The sequence below is a fragment of the Hyperoodon ampullatus genome (genome assembly GCF_949752795.1).
Source record: "Hyperoodon ampullatus genome assembly, chromosome: 15".
Lineage (NCBI taxonomy): Eukaryota > Metazoa > Chordata > Mammalia > Artiodactyla > Ziphiidae > Hyperoodon > Hyperoodon ampullatus.
This window is the reverse complement of record NC_136928.1, coordinates 16,932,548-16,952,356: the sequence shown is the minus strand read 5'-3', so window position 1 is coordinate 16,952,356 and position 19,809 is coordinate 16,932,548. Positions and strand designations below refer to the sequence as shown.

Genomic DNA, 19,809 nt, shown 5'->3' with positions numbered 1-19,809 from the left:
GGCTGGCAGTTTTCTGAGCCTATGTCACGAGGGCCCAGAGGAGTCTAAGGGAAGGGGCCGCACACATGTGCTGGTTGACCTAATGGCTCTGCAGTTGCATCAACTTGGGACACACCCAGCACTTCCAAAGGAATTGAGCTCTGTTGACTTCAACAAGAAGGTGGAGCCTTTTCCTAGGAGTTTTCTCAGGGTCTGCACGATGGACCTCAACTCTTAGAGGACGTACTGCCAGCAGCTCCTTCTCGGCAGAGAGAGCCAGGAGTGGTCTGAAGAGAGGACAGGGGCCCTTGCAGGACCAGAACTTTGAGGTCTGAGAGCCTTGGGCCTGAGCTGAGATCTCACCCTGACCACTGGACCTAGCCTTCTGTGACAAAGGGGAATATGAAAGAGAGTCACGTGGAAATGAGGTCCCCCGAGATATGGAAATGTTCCAGAACCTTCGTTGCGTGGTAGTTCATCTGGAGCCAAGCTCACTGTGGTGTGTGTGGCTCTGAGCATTAAGGCAACGCTGGAGGGTAATCCTGACCAGCAGAGCTTGGAGTGCTTCTTGTCTCTTCCTGTTCTACCTTAGTTGTTTTATCCCTTCCAGGGAGAAGAAACGACCCTCGGGATAGTTGGTAGTAAACCAGGGTATATCCTCCCTCAAGGGGACCCGGCCTGCCCTTCATTCAAGATGCTCTGGAAATGGGAACTGACTCATGGTATCGAATTGGCTGAGGGAGCACAACTCCCATGTTGATTCCGGTCAGACATGTTCATCAGACCTAGAGCTTTTCTCCTGATTCAAATCAAGTAGGGTATTAGTAGACTTCCCATTTATTTCAGCCCTAGAGATAGCACATGAGCAAATATAAAAAATCTCTGTGTATCAAAGCATTCTAATGAGCCCTTTCATTTTCCTGTTCATTGTGAAAAACACGCTCACTTTATCTCTGCCAATGAAGTGTTTCCACTTGACCAATGATGCCCCACGATCCCATTAGCCTCACTGAATTTACGGAGCCCATTATGACATAATTTCCCTCTCATTCCTGGCCTGCAGAGAAGAGCAGCTACAGAGCATTCCAAGACTGCTAACGCTCCCCTCAACAATACGTGTCCTCTGAGCCCTCCCAGGGCACATAGGGGGTTTGGGTGAGCAGATCTTATGTGATAAATCCACTCCAGTGGTCTGGCATTCCTATGCCTTTGTAAACCTTCTACAGCGGTGGTTCTCAGCTGGGGACACTTTTGGTCCCCCCTCCCAGGAAATATGTGGCAGTGTCTTGAGACTTTTTTCTTTAAGGAGCTGTGTTATGAATGAGCCCCACGTGGCTGGTGCACATTCATGTGTATGTATCAAGGCACTTTTTTTTTTTTTGTTGTTGCGGTACGCGGGCCTCTCACTGTTGTGGCCTCTCCCGTTGCGGAGCACAGGCTCCGGACGCGCAGGCTCAGCAGCCGTGGCTCACGGGCCCAGCTGCCCCGCGGCATGTGGGATCTTCCCGGACCGGGGCACAAACCCGTGTCCCCTGCATCGGCAGGCGGACTCTCAATCACTGCGCCACCAGGGAAGCCCTCAAGGCACTTTTTATTGTTACAACTAGGGTGGCAGGGAAGAGTATGTGCCACTGGCCCATCTTACATTGCACAGGACAGCTCCCAACAACAAAGAGCTATCCAGTTCAAAATGTCAGTCATGCCAACGTCAAGAAATTTTGCTACAACATACTTAGAAAGTTCTGGCATTTTGACTTTAGCAGACGCTAACTTTGGGTACAGGTTTCAGTCATTTGAGCAAACTGTTGAAGGCATTCCCAGGTAGCCAAGCTAACACGCTGAGTCTGGAATGGGTGTTGAATGCACTCGTATCAACAAATCCAGCCTAACCCAATATTACATTACTCCCACCTGCTTCAATACCTACAAAAGCCACACACATTATTTCTCAGGTTTCTATTGACATAAATTATAAAATTCCTTATTTTAGCAGATAGTGTCTCCTCATGGTCATCCTTTATACCCGGTGGGTACCCACCCCTTCCCTGCTCCCGTCCCCATTTCAAGGACTCTAGTCTGATTACTAGGTCTGGAATAACGAGAGGTAGTGGAGGCAAGTCTTGAGGATCCACAGTCCCCTGCAAGGAAACTATCTCAGAGTAGAGGCAGACTTCCTTCTAATAGCACAGCAGGCTCAACTAAGAGGTCACAGGTCAGAGGTCACAGGCCTCAGCTTTGTTGCAATCTGCCCATATATTTCCACCTCAAATTTCCAGGATTCTACTCCTTCCCACTGATGCCCTATGACATAAGAGAATCTACAAGGTTGTGAATCAATGTGTTGTCATTCAGCCACTGACTGAATTTGACTTTGGATCCCCTTAAAAAAATAAAGAAATAAAAAGGAAGGAAAGAAAGATAGAAATGCTGATTATAACAAGTCCCCCAAAGTGTTGCTATGTAGCCAAGCTCAAAGCTAAGACAGAAAATCCCCAACGGTAAAAATAGATTTCGAGCTCAAGCTATCAACTGGGAGTTGAAACTGAAGGCCCTACAAAGGCCAATGGAACTGGATACAAAGCTAAAGATTTAGTCTTTAGCATAGATGGGAGTCAAGGTTAGAGGAAGCCATGCACTGGGAGTGAGTTGTGAACTACTCATCACTAAGAATGGAAGAGCAGATCTTTCATTGAATGTGAAGAAAGAAACAGGTAGTCCCTAGTTGCTACCACTGTCTTTGAACCAAACTAAAGAACAAGGTCAACCAGAAGGGCAGATATGAGAATCAAAAAGGAAACCTCTCTGGAATCCTCACTGAACCAAGTCTAAGTTCTGCTCTACTTGTGGTCTTTCACTTACAGAGACAAACCTTTTGGGCTTACCACAGGGATCAACAGACTTTTTCTCTGAAGGGCCAGAAAGTAAATACTTTAGGTTTTGTGGGCCATCAGTGCTCGTCACAACCACTGAACACTGTCAGCACAATGGGAAACACTCAAAGATGGTAAATAAATGGATGGGCCAATAAAGAGCTTTTATGTTCCAATAAAGCTTTAAAGGCAATGAGCCAGCTTGGGCTCACAGGAGGTAGTTTTCCAGCCCTTGACTTAACTCACTAAACTACAAATTACCTTGAGAGTTGGTGGTTTGATATCTACCAAACCAAACCAAACAAGGAAGCCCTAGGATTTCTGACATCTAATGCAATGCAATTTGAGGTAGCATGGACTTTACATACACATGTGAAGGTGTGGTCTAGGAAACCAATCTTGGAAACCTGCCTCTCACATTAAATACATCTTTTGCTGAGTAAAGCCCTTTAACCAAGTAAGTGTTAAACATCAGTGAAATGACTAAGAAGTAGGAAATGGTATGCAAACCTCCTCCTTAACAACTTGTTCCCATCATTCTAGGTTTCTTCCCTATGCACATTTTTCCTCAGGGAATCGCTGATAAATTTTACCTCTAAAACTTACCTATTCCCACTCTCTATCTTCAGGATTTGCCCAATCACTGTTACTTTGTAAACAATTTTAAAAAGTTTTTTGGGGGGTAAATTCCTTTTTTCCCACAGCTAATGGTTCTCTGTGTCATAGTGTCTGGAACGACCCAGCTACTTCTCCAGTCAGACCAAGCACATGAAAGGACAAGCCGGTACCCCGAGCTATCCATCCATTCACCCAGTAAGGAAGCCTGAGGAGGAGAACTAGGATGTGTAAATTTCTACTGTTGGAATTAAAACAGAATATTCTGGGCTGCATGGATTTATCCTAAATTTCAAATGCATTAATTATAAATATACCGTTACACTGACTAATATTCTGTATCTTTGAATAACCATATACATTTTTTCTTTTTATAACTGATTTCTAGAGGTCTATTCCTTAATTTTGGCCATATATATGTATACCTCATGATGATAGGATTTCTTACTGTGAGGGATTAATATGTTCTTAGTAATTTTTAATATTATATTTTACATTATTTTACTACCTATGTTACTATAAAAATAACAGTATTTTACTGGAAAATTGATGCTCAATGAAAAATTTAAAATATGGAAGTTAAATGTGGAAAAAATCCCTGAAAATCTTGCCACTGTTTACATAAGGGTGAATATCCCTTTACAGATGATAGGATGCATTAACACACACACATACATGTTTGATTAAGGTATGTGATGTACCTACCTAAAATACATTAAACTGTTACATGCTTCTGTCATTAAGTTTAAGCCATCATTTTAACAGATCTGTTATTACATAAGTATCTTAAAATATAAAGACATTCCTATTGAATATTTCACTTTTACAAAATTTAGTAACATTGACATGCTACTCACCTTTTCTATTTGAATTTCCTAATTATAAGGTCCTATTCTATGATTTCTATATCAAAGGGACGCGCATTCTATGTTTTGATATGTACTCAGCAACTTCACTTTGAAAATCAATTTTTCAATCCACCGCTAGGAAAAAGTGTGCAAGTCAGTCATTGAATAAATATGTTTGATGAAATTACCAAATTTCAACAAATAATTTTTTTCTTTTTATCTCAGGCCAGAGAGGAGTAAGGAGATAGAGAACTTGACAAAAGTAATCTACTTCAAACAGCCTCTTTTCTCTACTTAAGAAGTCTTGATGAAAGTAATGCTAAAACCCTTGGGAGACAATCACATCAAAACCTAGACGGAAATGTGGTGAATAAGAAACCAACGATCAGTTCATTTACTAAGAAATGTTTGTTCTCTGTCACTGTCATTAGTAACTCTTTCTGACACTTAAACCTCTGCCTTGACATTCTTGAAAAAAGGGTCAACAGTATGTTTTCTGTATTGCAAGATGAACAATCCATTTTCAGTAAGTCTATACTGTCACAAAAGATAACCAAATTTGTACTGTATAAGATTCACAGAATATTAGATAGACAAAGTCCAAGATAAGGTCCAACTTGAAGCGAGGCTGGGGGGAGACAAATGGAGCTAATCGTAACAGGACGATGCCACATTAATATTACAAATTGCAATACTGAGTGGTTTTCTAACACTTCAAATTTTTGTCTCCCTGAATTACTTTGAAGGCCAGATTTAGGTTAACTGCTCTGAATACAAATTTGTATGAAATTTTGGAGGGGATTGCAACATAATTTTCAAAAAGTTTTTCCTCATTCATTAACTGAACAAGTATCGAGCACCTACAAAGTAGCTGACAATGTTCAGACTGTAGATTCAGAACAAACGTCGCTGCATTCGTGGAATTTACGTTGTAATGGGCATAAATTTTGGCATGTTCATCATACTTTTGTACAAGGCCTGCTAAAACTCACACTAAGGCTTCTCCCCTAATATTTAATAGAGGTCAAAGTTCAAACTTACTACACCATTTACCAGAGTTCTCTGCCGTGTGGCCTCCTGACTACTGGGACATGTTGAGCTATGGCTGAAACACCGACTTTAATGAAACAAATGATTTTTTTTTCTTTTGAACTTGATGACTGGAAGAATTCACATGACACCTGAGTTGCTTTTGGTTTTGTTTTCATCATTTTATGGAACTTTTTTCGTGTGTGGGCTCTCTGATGGTCTTACCACTCCTATCACTTTTATAGGATTTATCAGCAGCATGGATTCTGTGATGAACTGTTAGATTGGAGCGCCAACTGAAGCTCTTACCACAGGTCTCACACTTGTAAGGCTTCTCCCCTGTGTGCACTCTTTGATGAGACTGTAGCTGTGAAGACCGACTGAAGACCTTACTGCATCTGTCACATCTGTACGGCTTCTCTCCAGTGTGGGCGCTTTGATGAAGCTGAAGACTTGAGGCCTGAATGAAGTGCTTCCCACACTCCCCACACTTATATGGTTTCTCTCCTGTGTGGACCCTCTGATGCATGTCGAGGTTCAGGCTCCACTTGAAGCCCTTCCCACACTCCTCACATTTGTATGGCTTTTCTCCAGTGTGGACTTTTTGATGGGCTTGAAGGTGTGAACTCCGACCAAAGCTCTTCCCACACTCTTCACATTTGAATGGTTTTTCTCTGCTGTGGACTCTCTCATGGGCCAGAAGATTTGAGGCCTGCCTGAAGACTTTCCCACACTCCTCACAATTATACCGTTTCTCTCCGGTGTGGATTCTGCAATGAATTTTAAGATCTGCTCTACGACTGAATCCCTTCCCACACTCTTCACATTTGTATGGTTTCTCACCGGTATGGATCAGCTGGTGGATCTGAAGTCGTGAACTCTGATTGAAGCCCTGCCCACACTCCTCACACTTGTAAGGTTTCTCTACACTGTGGGCCTTCTGATGGATTTGAAGATATGAACTCTGACTGAAGCCCTTCCCACATACCTCACATTTATAGGGCTTCTCCCCTGTGTGGACAACCAGATGAACTTGATAATGGGAGTTCCTCCTGAAGCTCTTCCCACACTCATTACATTTGTATGGTTTCTCTCCTGTATGGACTCTTTGATGTGCCTCAAGGTTTGAACTCACAGTAAAGCCTTTACCACACACATTACATATGTATGATTTCTCTCCAGTGTGGACTCCCTGATGGGCCTGAAGACTTGAAGGCCGACTAAAGCCTTTCCCACACACATTACATATGTATGATTTCTCTCCAGGGTGGACTCCCTGATGGGCCTGAAGACTTGAAGGCCGACTAAAGCCTTTCCCACATTCCTCACATTTGTAGGGTTTTTCTCCTGTGTGGACCCTCTGATGAATGTATAGATTTGAGCTACAAATGAAGCCCTTCCCACACTCCTCACATTTGTACGGTTTCTCTCCCGTATGGACTCTCTGATGGGACTGAAGGTGTGAATTCCGACTGAAGCTCTTATCACATGTGTCACATTTGAATGGTTTCTCCCCAGTGTGGACTCTCTGATGGTCCTCAAGGTGAGAGGCCTGACTGAAGGCCCTCCCACACTCCTCACAATTATAAGGTGTCTCTCCCGTGTGGACTTTACAATGAATAGTAAGTGCTGACCTACGACTGAAGCCTTTCCCACATTCCCCACATTTGAAGGGTTTCTCTACAGTGTGGACTTTCTGAGAAGTCTGCAGCTGTGAGCTCTGACTGAACTCCTTGCCACACTCATCACACTCACTGTGTTTTCCTCCCACGTGAACTCTCTGATGAATATGAAGAACCGAGCTGCAACGGAAGCCTTTTCCACACTCACTGCACATGAGACTTCTCTTTTGAGTGTAATTGCTGGTGAAGATCAAAGGTGGAGAGATCGGTGAAGGTTTCTTTACATTCATTACACTGGTAAGGTTTTTGTCCTGTGTGAATCATAGTATTCTGATCCAGTGTTGAAACCCTCGTGCTATCTTTTCTATAATCACTGTAGCCGTAAGATTTTTGACCCTTGTGTACTCCATGAGCATCAAGGTGATGTGAAATCCAACTGATGGTGTCAACATCCTCTTTACACTGACACAGTTTATTTTTCATGGAAATTTGCTGCTGTCTATTCTGATAATTCTGTGACTCAGTCAATGAAGTTTTCCTCCAAGAATCCTGGGCTCTCAAAGTTGCAAACCTTGCATTTCCAGTACTACTGGGATCACCTGCTTTATCATTTAATATACGGTTCTCATCTTCAGAAATTTGAATAGAGTCCTGCCCCAATCTGGCAGGGGGAATCACCTTGTTTGTGGAACTGACAACTATTTATCATGGAGTCTTGGCATCTGGTTAAGTCATTTGCAATTTGTTGCCAGATTTGCCAGCAGGAAAGCTCTTCACCTGACCCTCTGTCTTGAACGGCCCTCAACTCACTTTGACTGTTTTCTTCTATAAGGACAGAGAATTCAGAGATGTGGACACGTGAAAGCTTTGTTCAAAGATTCAAGATTTTACACTTAAGACACAGTATGAGACTTTAATGAACCTCAGGATGGTTCAGCTTATCTTTCGCACGACAAATGAAGTTCTCTGGTTTATATACTAACAGAAACCAAGAGATGGTCTGTTAAACTCCCAAATACTTAGCATTAATGAAACCCATTTAAAACCAAATGACTACTCTGACATACTGTTTAAATCATCTTTCAAAAATTACATGTCATTCCTACCATAACACAGTATCAATAAAGACAAGCATTTTGCTGTGCTCACAGCTTTAACAGTGCCTAGCAGTTAGTCAGGGCTCAAGAAATGCATGCACAGGTGAACTCAGTTTGATTTCTAGGATTCTCTACAATTCTGAATCCCAGGTTAAGTTTGAACCAAGTCAGAGAAGCGAAACAGCTTTTACAAGTCAGGTATCAGATACAGGAAAAGGACTGGAAAGTACAGTTTTGCTTAAGTTGAAAGGCTGCACCCGAGGCGGCAGCACACCAAGGGGGTTAGTGCTGAGGAGAATATGAAAGGTGCTAAAAACCGGGACTTCCCCGGTGGCACAGTGGTTAATAATCTGCCTGCCAGTGCAGGGGACACAGGTTCGAGCCCTGGTCCGGAAAGATCCCACATGCCGCAGAGCAACTAAGCCCGTGAGCCACAACTACTGAGCCCACATGCCACCACTACTGAAGCCCGTGTTCCTAGAGACCGTGCTCTGAAACAAGAGAAGCCACTGCAATGAGAAGCTTGCGCACCACAACGAAGAGCTGCTCCCACTCACCACAACTAGAGAAAAGCCCATATGCAGCAACGAAGACCCAATGCAACCAAAAATTAATTAATTTTAAAAAAGGTTCTAAGAATCAGTGGGGTTAAAAAAAAGCATGAAGATCTATGCACTGGATCCTTCTGAGGCATTTGTGCTGCCTAATATGTTCCTCCACTCCCCCTGCCAAGCAGGAGTCAAAATTTAGAGGCTAGGGAAGAATGCTGTCTCTTTAAAAACAGCATGGAAAATTTTTGGACACAGATACATTGGTCTTTAACAAGAATGAGTTCCAAAGTGAAGAATGGGGTTTATGAGTGAGCTGGGAATAAATTCCATAGCCTGTGATAAATATTGAGAAGAAACAGACTAGAAACTATTAAAGAATGATCAAAGCACTCAAGGTGACATTATCTAAAATGCCTTCTACAAGATACATACAAATGCACACACACACACACAAAATGTTTGTAGAGCTAACAAAGATCGATTGCTTATTAGTGAGGTGGGCTTTGGAGGAGGCAAATGGGACGCAGCGGCGCAAATCTTTTAAGGGAAAGGCTAACTCACCAGCTGGCTGTTTTCTGAGACCTGTTCTCCCCTGGTATAAGGGATAAGGAAATAGAAATTTCTTTCCTTCTATGGGAGGGTTACCTAAGAAGTAGACATAAGAATCCTCATTCAAAACAGTATTTCCTCCCCAAATGAATTTGCTCTGCTACTAAGAGCTCAAGGAAAGTCACAGGGAAAGCATTTTACTCAGTTTGGTTATAATTACAGGTTCTATACAGATTTTTTGTGCAAGTTGATGAGGGCCAACTTGTACAGAAAGGCAAACACACACATACACACATCATGGGCACCTGAGAAGTTAGAATTAGGCTAGGAATTCATATGAAGACAAAAAAACATTTAGCAATATCCCTTATTCACTCGGATTTGTTCACCGCCTACTAGCTATTTTCATGGAAGGCTAATTTCTCTATCCATTAACTCATTCGTTTATTCAAGAAATATTTAAGAGTTCCTGTCATGTACCAAGACTATGCTAAACTAAGCACTGAGGCTAGTGAGCAATAAACATATAACAGACCGAATTCCTCCTGCACTCCTGGATTACCCTCCAGTGGAAGAAAGAGAGGTGAGAAACAGGTGAACAAAATGTACATGAGTGAAACGCTTAGAGACAAAACAAGGCAGGGCAGAGAGAGTAAGAAAGACAGGACTGTATTTTCCATAGGGTGGTCAGAGGACAGCCACCTCCTCATCTTTAAGGTGACTGACTGAAAGAAGTAGAGGCCTAAAAGATTACAGGTGAAAGAGTATTCCAGGCAGAGAGAAGGACAAGGAAAAGGCTCTGTGGCAGAAGCATCCTTTGCACGTCTGGAAAAGATAGGGTAAGAGGGAGGAGAGGTGATGTATTCAGGGAGGTGGTGGAGAACGAACAGCAGCCCACAGAAGGCTCTAGAAGCCACTTTAAGTGGTTTTGATTCTAAGTAAAAGAAGCCACAAGAGAATTTTGAAACAACAACATAACCTGACTTAAAGTTACAAAAGATCACTTTGCCACCTAAAGAACAAACTGTGGGAGGAGAAGGGTGGCAACAGGTGACCAGTACAAAGACTATGCAATAATCCTGGAAAGAGATTTCCAACTGGGACCAGGTGATGGACAGCACAGGGCTGGTGAGAAGCAAAACAGATAGAGAGCTAACCACAGGAACTCACGACTGCTTGGTTCTTACCTAAATTTCTATCTGGGTTGCTGAATTCATCAACCAAAGCCTCTCTTCTCTTTCTATATGTTTTGTATCTCGTTTGAAGAATGAGAACATGCAAAGTCACAAGTTAACATGAACGGGCTAGAGCTAAAGTTTACTAGAAATTTGAGTTCCAACTGCATATTCAAGGTATTGAAAGCTGTGTTTTTCAAACTTTGGATCACGACCCACTGAAGAAACAGCATTTATTTCACAACCTAGATACACAGGTAGAAAAGTATACATTACTAAAACGAAGCTTGAATGACCTATATCTAACCAATGTCTCTTTTCATCAAATCTGTTCCCACTGGCTCTCACACCACTCATGCCATCGCCCAGAGTTTCTGCTGCAATGTGTTGTACTCTTCCTAAGAAACTCTGATATTTTCTATACTATTTTATTTCATTAAAAAAATCACACGTAGGGCTCAATAAATTGGCTTTATAATCCACTAATGGCAGGGAGGGAAATCTGAAAAAGAATACACAAGGTACAGCAAGATACTGTCGATTTACAGTTCTTTTACAAAATAATTGAAAAGGACCTGAAACACACTGTTTAGAAAGACCAGAGACATCCTCTCGTGTCCCACAGGAATTGCAAAAGTCTGGTCCCCAAACTCAGGCAACCACCTCAAGAGGCCCAAAGCCTTGAAACACCAAGGTCACAAAGACACTCGCAGAGAAAGGCTGTCCTCACCCACTGAGACCAGGTTCTGGAAGTTTTCCACCATCACATCCTGGTACAGCTTCCTCTGGGCCGAGTCCAGCAGCTCCAGCTCCTCCTCTGTGAAGGCCACGGCCACGTCCTTGAAGGTCACCGCCTCCTATGACAAACAACACCACCTCAATCTTATACCCAGTGGCCAGTGGAAGAGGGGCAGCCCCGAGGAGACGAGGAGGATGGGAAGTTGCTCCGGCTCCTGTGAGGTGTGCAGACTTCCCAGCAGCCCCTCCTTCCATCCTGCCAATGCCACACACTGACTTTCCTCGTGCAGCTATGAAAGAGAAAGCTTTGTGTATTCACCTGGGGCTCTCAGACAACTCATAAGTAAACTCCCTAGAATTCTAACCACTGGATCCTGAACTAAAAAGCTTTCACTGTTTAATTATTATTGCCAAGTGCCCCAGAAACAGTTACCAATTTAGTCCTGTCAGTATTTGATGGCACCCGCTTTCTCATTGAGGTGGGAACCAGCTGAGAAGGAGTGTTATATGTGGAAATTAACCAAAAGGCCATGCCAGGTCTCTGAATGAAAACTCTCTCTTTCCCCGTTTCTGTCTTTCGCTTGAATGCAATACTCTGACTCCAGACCCTTGGTTTTCTGGGTGAGTCTGAGTTGGTTCCTCCTTTTTTCACAACCCCTATTCTTTATATTTAAAACAAAGATGAAACCAAGCACCTCTTTATACAATTGTTCTGAGCTGTCTATGCAGTGACAAGTGCTTTAAGTACCACTGGACTTTTTTTTTTTTTTTTTTTGCTGTACGTGGGCCTCTCACTGTTGTGGCCTCCCCCATTGCAGAGCACAGGCTCCGGACGCACAGGCCCAGCGGCCATGGCTCACGGGCCCAGCCTCTCCGCGGCATGTGGGATCTTCCCAGACCGGGGCACAAACCCATATCCCCTGCATCGGCAGGCGGACTCTCAACCACTGCGCCACCAGGGAAGCCCACCACTGGACTTTTTAAACTAAGGTCATGTATTACTCTGATTAGAAAAAAATATAAGATGCAAAAAGAAACAAACCAGTAAATAAAATACACAAAGGGTCTGACTCAAGCATGGGGAAGACTGAATCTAACTCTGGTCGTGAGAAAACTTCTAACAATACATTATTTTTTCTGCGTGAAGCAGCAGTTTGATCCTGCTGTGCTCTGCCGTATTTGGATATTCTACCAAAAAACATCCAAGGCACCACATATAAAACATACCTCTTAAATTCTGAATACCTAAACCTACTATGTTAAGGGCAAAAAGGGGCAATATTCTTCAGAACAGATATTTTGAGAAAAAGGTTAAATCAGGAACACTGTCACTGTAGTGCTCCTAAAACAGGAGAAGTCTTTAAACTAAATGTCTGTGAATAAAGAATAGTTTAAAAAATAGGTGCAGGGCTTCCCTGGTGGCGCAGTGGTTGAGAGTCCGCCTGCCGATGCAGGGGACACGGGTTCGTGTCCCGGTCCGGGAAGATCCCACATGCCGTGGAGCAGCTGGGCCCGTGAGCCATGGCCGCTGAGCCTGCGCATCCGGAGCCTGTGCCCCGCAATGGGAGAGGCCACAACAGTGAGAGGCCCGCATACCGGAAAAAAAAAAAAAAAAATAGGTGCATAAGTTTGCAGGAACATGATAAAGCAATTGAAAGTGAATGTTAGCTAGTATTAAATGAAAAAAACAATTTAAAACTGTATCTATGTTATAAATACAAATACACATCCATGAATACATATGATGAAGAGATTACAGAAATATAAAAGCAGCTAATTTGTAAGCAGGTAAGCAGTAGACTGCAAGATGTCCTTCATTTCCCTTAATTTTTCTTTTACTTGTAAAATTAAAAAATGATGAAATAAAACAAAAATTAAAACCGAAACCAATTAAATTTAACAGGAATTTTTAAAAAAGCACACATGGCACACTCAGGTCCTCATATGCTTAGACTCTCCTTGAAAGAGAAAACCCATATGGAACTATACCCAATATTTCGTAATAACCTATAAGGGAAAAGAATCTGAAAATAGACCCCGGAGGAAGATGGCGGAAGAGTAAGACGCGGAGATCACCTTCCTCCCCACAGATACATCAGAAATTCATCTACACGTGGAACAACTCCTACAGAACACCTACTGAACGCTGGCAGAAGACCTCAGACCCCGCAAAAGACAAGAAACTCCCCACGTACCTGGGTAGGGCAAAAGGAAAAAGAATAAACAGAGACAAAAGGATAGGGACGGGACCTGCACCAGTGGGAGGGAGCCGTGAAGGAGGAAAGGTTTCCACACACTACAAGCCCCTTAGCGGGCGGAGACTGCAGGTGGCAGAGAGGGAAAGCTTCGGAGTAGCGGAGGAGAGCACAGCAACAGGGGTGTGGAGGGCAAAGTGGAGAGATTCCCGCACAGAGGACCGGTGCCGACCGCCACTCACCAGCCCGAGAGGCTTGTCTGCTTGGCCGCCGGGGCGGGCGGGGCTGGGAGCTGAGGCTCGGGTATCGGCTTTCAGTCGGAGCGCAGGGAGAGGACTGGGGTTGGCGGCAGGAAGAGAGCCCGAAGGGGTTAGTGCACCACGGCTAGCCAGGAGGGAGTCCGGGAAAAGGGTCTGGAGCTACCGAAGAGGCAAGAGACTTTTTTCCCTTTTGTTTCCTGGTGCGCGAGGAGAGGGCATTAAGAGGGCTGCTTGGGGAAGCACCGGAGACAGGCGCGAGCCGCGGCTAAAGGCGCGGACCTCGGGGACGGGCGTGGGACGCTGGGGCTGCTGCTGCTGCCGCCGCCGCCGCCGCCGCGGGGGGTGCGAGTGCGGGTCACTGTCCGCCCCGCCTTCCGGGGGGCCTGGACAGGGACATGTAAAAGTATGAGATTAGCTCATTCCCTAACACCATACACAAAAATAAGCTCAAAATGGATTAAAGACCTAAATGTAAGGCCAGAAACTATCAAACTCTTAGAGGAAAACATAGGTAGAACACTCTATGACATAAATCACAGCAAGATCCTTTTGGACCCACCTCCTAGAGAAATGGAAATAAAAACAAAGATAAACAAATGGGACCTAATGAAACTTCAAAGCTTTTGCACAGCAAAGGAAACCATAAACAAGACCAAAAGACAACCCTCAGAATGGGAGAAAATATTTGCAAATGAAGCAAATGACAAAGGATTAATCTCCAAAATTTATAAGCAGCTCATGCAGCTCAATAGCAAAAAAACAAACAACCCAATCCAAAAATGGGCAGAAGACTTAAATAGGCATTTCTCCAAAGAAGATATACAGACTGCCAACAAACACATGAAAGAATGCTCAACATCATTAATCATTAGAGAAATGCAAATCAAAACTACAATGAGATATCATCTCACACCAGTCAGAATGGCCATCATCAAGAAATCTAGAAACAATAAATGCTGGAGAGGGTGTGGAGAAAAGGGAACACTCTTGCACTGCTGGTGGGAATGTGAATTGGTACAGCCACTATGGAGAACAGTATGGAGGTTCCTTAAAAAACTACAAATAGAACTACCATATGACCCAGCAATCCCACTACTAGGCATATACCCTGAGAAAACCATAATTCAAAAAGAGACATGTACCAAAATGTTCATTGCAGCTCTATTCACAATAGCCCGGAGCTGGAAACAACCTAAGTGTCCATCATCGGATGAATGGATAAAGAAGATGTGGCACATATATACAATGGAATATTACTCAGCCATAAAAAGAAATGAAACTGAGCTATTTGTAATGAGGTGGATAGACCTAGAGTCTGTCATACAGAGTGAAGTAAGTCAGAAAGAGAAAGACAAATACCGTATGCAAACACATATATATGGAATTAAAAAAAAAATGTCATGAAGAACCTAGGGGTAAAACGGGAATAAAGACACAGACCTACTTGAGAATGGACTTGAGGATATGGGGAGGGGGAAGGGTAAGCTGTGACAAAGCGAAAGAGAGGCATGGACATATATACACTACCAAACGTAAGGTAGATAGATAGTGGGAAGCAGCCGCAGAGCACAGGGAGATCAGCTCGGTGCTTTGTGACCGCCTGGAGGGGTGGGATGGGGAGGGTGGGAGGGAGGGAGATGCATGAGGGAAGGGATGTGGGAACAGATGTATATGTATAACTGATTCACTTTGTTATAAAGCAGAAACTAATAAAAAAAAAACAGAAAAAAAAAAGAATCTGAAAATATATGTATATATATGTATAACTGAATCACTTTGCTGTACACTTGAAATTAATACATTGTAAATCAACTATACTCCAATCAAAAAAAAAAAAGAAAAGAAAAAAAAAGAGGAAAACCTGTGTCCAATCTGAGTACAAAAATGGCGTTTTTAACAGCAAGAAAGGCAAGCTCTACTCACCTGGAATGTGCTCATTTTCTCTCTCCTTCTGGGGAAGTGCAGAGTCCTAGCAAGACAGACGGGGAAAGAAGAAGTCAAACTGGAAACTGGTTTAAAGAAAAAGAAGTCGCTAACCCACGTGGTGCTCATTGTGAATTACCAAGGCTCCCAGTCCTCGGGGTGGCTACAGCTGATTATGCTTGATGAGCAGAGCCCCACGCAGATACTAGATGCCCCCGTGAACCCCCTCAGTGGCTGTGTGAGGAATGACCTGCCCATCCATACACAGTGGCCCCCTCACAGTGTGCCTGCAGCTTCCACAGGGGTCATTCTTATTCTGGGTATGGTGTAAACAGAGACCATGTAAGTCAGAGTAGGTTTTGGAGTCAATATGCATGGGCTCTGATCAGGCTACGCCATTCACTAGCAGTGTCACCCTGGGCAAATTATTCACATCTCTTCGCCTCAGTTCTGTCCTCTGCCAGTAGGGGAGAACACGGGCATCCACCTCGTGAGATCGTCATAAGGTAGGAAGCTCTGAGAACACCACTGTCAGGGTTTCTTATTTCTTAGCAACTGCGGTAAAGCAGATGATATTTTAGTTAGAAATTATCCTTAGAGATGTGATTTCTACCAACAGAAGACTGTCAGACATGTGGAGGTCATACGTTGTTGCCCTGTTATGTGAGAGTCTTTAGACTTCTGAAAATCTCTGCTTGTCTTCCTAAAGATTTTGTGACTGCAACAATAATATTTAAATTGACATGGACAACTTTTTACAAAAGGTATAAAAATACGTTAAGTTTCTTTTTAAACAGGAAGTACCCTTTTGACAATTAGGCACAGAGGTAAAGAGAACTAATAAAAGCCAGGATTCTGCAACAACAATAAAAAATAGTTTGACAGTCCATACCTAATTCAAATGAAAAAAGACAGGAATCGGAATTGTAATTATATCATTATAAATATAGGAAAGTTTAAGAAATAAATGGGAGACTTCCCTGGTGGTGCAGTGGATAAGACTCCACATTCCCAATGCAGGGGCCCGGGTTCGATCTAGTACAAAAGATGGCAATGATTCCACTCCCCAAAGCTTGGGAGAGAGATATCTTCACAACTTCTAACGACCTCCATTTTGACTCTACACTTGCTAGCTGTCTTCTGCTCAATTCAGGATTCTGAAAGGGGCCCTGACAGTTGACAATAATTAGTGGGGGAATAAAATCATTGGACTAAGTAGGCCTTTGGTGAATCCAGCTCAGTTTTATCTGTGACATCCAGCAGGGTCAATTTCCTCGGCCTCAGTTTCCAGAAAAGACCCTCTCTTGAGCTTCTCGAATTTTCACGTGCATGTGAATTACTGCGGGATCTTGTTGGAATGCAGCCTCCTGGGCCCCCTACGCAGAAATTATAAATCAGAAGGTCTCGAATGGGGCTCAAGGCTGGGCATTTCTATCCAAGTGATGCCAATGCCGCTGGTTTGTGGACCACAATTTGAGTAGCACTGCAGTGTAACATCAGTCCCACAAAAAACAGCCTCCACTACACAGAAACATACACAAAGAGGAACCAGACAAAAAGGCACTAAAACATTAACAACTGTTATCTTTACATCCTAAAGTTATAGATAATTAAAATTTTTCTTTATGTATATATCTGCATTTTTCCATAATGATTATGCTACTTCTATGATATACATATTATTTGAAATAAAATAAATGACCCAGTTGAGAAAACTATCTTAAAAACTCATAAAATAGCCTAAACCTTGCTCTCAAGGTCCCCACAATTAAGTCCCAACCTACTTTCATGATATGATTCTAGCCAGTACCCTATGCTCAAAGAGAATATACCAAAGGGATTAGCAAACTCAGCTGCTGGACTCAAACTGCCTGGGTCCCAACCCCAGCTCTGCCTCCTACCATCTGGGTGAGGATGGGCCAACAGGGTTGTGTTCCCTGCCCCCAGCTCCTCATCCTTAAAGGAGAGAAAACAGCAGTACCAATTCACACAGCCACTGCCTGATGGAAATGTGTTCATTTGCATAAAGCTTTTAGAATGGAAATTAGTGACCAAGGCTCAGTTATCATCGTTACCCATGTCCCATACGTTCTACAATTTATAGGAATATCTTAAGTAGAAGAATGCCAAGTCCTACTCACGTGGGGCTCTGTTGCCTCTTCCTCCGTGCAGTGCTTTTTCAGAAGCCAGGGCTGGGGAAGGAAAGGAGACTGTGAAATACCAGGGCTGTGTTTCCATCCCCACTAATTCATACCGCACCCCCTTCCGCCCCCGTACCAGCTAGAAGTCCTCTCCTTCCAAAACAGGCCAGGAGTCCAGGACAATTCAGCTTCCTGGGCTCACAGAATCCCGCTGCGGAATGGGTGCCTCCCGAATTAGCGTAGTATTAATACCAACAATGTATCAGGCAGTTGTAGACCTTTTACTTGTGCTATCTCGTTTCTTCTCACAACACTATATTAACAAGGCATTCCTTTTTCCCCCCTTTTACCGAACAGCAACGGAGGCACAGAGGAGTTAAGCAACTCACCCAGCGTGACGCCGTATGAAGCGGTAGGGCTAGCTCATAGGTGGGGGACGGGGTCAGGTTAGGGGTGAAGAAAACCGGGGAGACCCTCAAACCCCAGGAGGCACGACCTGAGCCCACCCCATCCCGGGTACGTTACCAAACGCAAAGAAGCTCCGCCCGCGGGACGTACCTCACCACTCCAGGCCCTCAAACCTCCGCTTTTAGCCGCTCCTTCTCTTTCTCCCCAAATGAAAGGTCTGCAAAGGTTGGCCCCAGGCGCATGTCGGGGAAGCTTGAATGGGTCGTGAAGAGCGGACCTGACACACCGTCATCAGCCAAAACATGGCTGCTACGTGTCCTCCTGGGGCGGAAGTGCCTGCGACTAACCCGGAACTCCTGGACCACATTTCCCAGAATTCCGCGGGTCAACCTTTACAGCGAGGCGTTACCGTAGCTGCAGTATATGGGACTACACGAGTTTACGAGCTCTGGACTACATGTCCCAGAATGCAAGGGTGGGTGCGGGGGTGTCTACCGGCAGGAGCTCTGGACTACATGTTTTCACTCTGGTTTTCACTTTCCGGAATCCCTGAGAAGGTCTCAGGCAGTCTTGCCGTTGTACTGTGTAGGCCTCAGAAGAGTGTAGATTCTGTTCATTGAAAGGCGTACAAACTCAGTAGAATTTTGGACGTCTTCAAGAGGCTAAGCGACATAAAAGCATTACCAGCCACGAAGGCTTCCTGGTAAAGCCCAAAGAGTTTCACCATTGGAATAAGGGGAGAAGGAAACTGGGCTTTCTTTGGCAGGGACTGAAGCCAAACGCCAAAACACCTCATTCCCTGAAATTGTGTAAAGGTGAACGTGTTTTGTTAGCATCTTACAACCCGTGCAGAAGCAAGGGAAAATCCTTTCTAGAGACAGACATCAACATCCTAGGTCTCAAGTTATTTCTGTAATTATAAAATCTGTGACATTGCTATTTGACCAAGTGAACTTTAAGGGGAAGAAAAAAGCATTACTTGACATACGGAGGGACACTTCACAGTCATAAAAGTTTCAAATTATCAGAAACTAATAACCTCAGCTGATACTTTATAAAGCAAAAATTGACAGAACCATGAAGAGAAACATTCAAATTCATAATTGGATCTGGAGATTTGAACACATACATAGAGGGAAATGTTGAGCCTTAAAAGCATATATGAAAGTAGAAAGGGGGGCTTCCCTGGTGGCGCAGTGGTTGAGAGTCCGCCTGCCGATGCAGGGGACACGGGTTCGTGCCCTGGTCCGGGAAGATGCCACATGCCGCGGAGCGGCTGGGCCCGTGAGCCATGGCCGCTGAGCCTGCGCGTCCGGAGCCTGTGCTCCGCAACGGGAGAGGCCACAACAGTGAGAGGCCCGCGTACAGCAAGGAAAACAAAAACAAAACAAAACCAAAAAAATAAAGTAGAAAGGCAGTTGAAAATTGATTCAGAAAACATCCATTTCAGGAAGTTAATAAATGAATAATAAAACTGAAGAAGGCAGATGGAAAAATATAAGATCAGATTAATGAAATACAAAATAAAGTAGATCCCACACACACCCACAAAACAGAAATTAAAGAAAAAAACAAAACAAACAAAAAAAGATCATCCATAGTATAAACAAAGATTTTTTCAAAAATTTGTTCCAAATTCTTTCAGGAAAATATCCTCCAAGAACTATTCCTGACTTAAGCCAACATAGCACACAGGATTTCTTTCCACTACAAGTAAAGTGAAATCGTGGATATAGCATGATGAAATATGGTAACATGATTAAGTTTTATTTATTCACCTCCTGTTCCCTATGGCACCCTCCACTCCCT

General features: G+C 43.7%; 1 long non-coding RNA gene across 1 annotated transcript; it reads right to left on the bottom strand.

Moving 5' to 3' along the window:
- Positions 1–10,793: 10,793 nt before the first annotated feature.
- LOC307064292 lies at positions 10,794–18,376 on the bottom strand. Its single transcript, XR_013811286.1, has 4 exons — positions 18,151–18,376; positions 17,593–17,643; positions 15,452–15,497; positions 10,794–11,192 (listed from the first exon to the last, which is right to left on the bottom strand). It is a non-coding gene; the product is annotated as an uncharacterized lncRNA (long non-coding RNA).
- Positions 18,377–19,809: the final 1,433 nt, after the last annotated feature.